The sequence below is a fragment of the Rhipicephalus microplus genome, chromosome 6 (assembly GCF_043290135.1).
Source record: "Rhipicephalus microplus isolate Deutch F79 chromosome 6, USDA_Rmic, whole genome shotgun sequence".
Classification (NCBI taxonomy): domain Eukaryota; kingdom Metazoa; phylum Arthropoda; class Arachnida; order Ixodida; family Ixodidae; genus Rhipicephalus; species Rhipicephalus microplus.
In genome coordinates this window covers 115,288,784-115,290,185 of record NC_134705.1, presented here as the reverse complement: position 1 = coordinate 115,290,185, position 1,402 = coordinate 115,288,784, and positions in this window count along the sequence as shown.

Genomic DNA, 1,402 nt, shown 5'->3' with positions numbered 1-1,402 from the left:
GCGTTCCAGTGAGTACGCCGTGTCGCCCACTCATCAAACCACTGGTGACGGTGAGCAGCTTGCCATATGGGAATAACGCTGGAACGAGAGCTTCGTTTGAGACGAACAACGGCAGGAAAAGGCAGACGACGTTGGTCAATTGTGGGCCAACGGGAACGACTTGAGCGCGCTCGCCGCTAATCAACAGACAGCCAGCATTGACGATTAGAGACATGGTGGATATGCTATTTACGGTGACTTGGAAGTTTTGAGCTCCCTGATGCTGCACGCAGTATACTTCTGAGAGGGCGGCTATTGAGCCCATCGCATCAACGACGGTCTCGGCACTACTCTCCGTAGGGACAACCACGTCGAAGACAAGCGCCTTCGAAGGCATCCAAGATGTGGCGGGCACCATGACTCCTACTGACGTAAAACGCACAGGGACGTCCACAGACGCGCACTAAACTCCGGACACTTTAAACGGCACTAGCAAACGCCCAAACAGCTCTACCCTCTCCAAGGTGAGCTTACTGTTGCAAAATGTTTGGCTTTTCGAAATGGGCGAGATTAAAGCAGTACGCAACCGCAAAACAAGAACTACGCCTATTTCTCAATTCATCTTGTTCTGTGAACACCGATTCCGAGAAAGACTTTCATTTGAAGGGCTGGCGATTTTACGCTTTCTGCTTGTAGTCATCTCTTAAGAAATATTTCATATCAAAATACTCAAACTTATATTTTTTTTATTTCCGGACATTTGCTGCACACAGTGTTAGCAAAACTGGTTGCAGCCACAGCCATAGACTAGTTGTGGCGCCGATAAAAAATTGGCACATCCCACGAGCAGTCGGAATATAATGGTATGCGAAGCATGAATAAAAAAGGCTGATTTGTCACTTGAAAATCAGCAGAACGTTGCGTAGTGGAGGTATATGAAACCGTGCATGACTTCCATGTCATTATTATCATGTTTGGATGTGTCGTTTACCTTCGTCATCTATTCAGGTCACGTGATACCAAATCTGGTTTATGTGTAGCTAGCGAAACGACCACGAGCATGCTATGAGCGTGGTATGTTGTGATGTTCCTACATGACACGCGTGTCAAGATTATCATAATGCACCAGTCATATATTTCGTCAATTATTGATGTCACGAAACATCAAATTCGGTATATGTTGAGCTAGCAAAACGTGCGCGATCGCATCATGAATGGCCCAATATACTGCAATGTAGCGATGACGCGCGCACGCGCTGGACACAGTGACGCTACGTTAGCAAAACGCGAGCAGTCTGTAGTCTGACGCCAGGCGCGACCAGCGTCCATCGGCGCGGCCCTACAGCAACCTGCGCGAAGTACGACATTCTGCATTTCGCGCTGATGCGTTACCCAGACAACACTGCGGCTCCTTCTCTTCGTG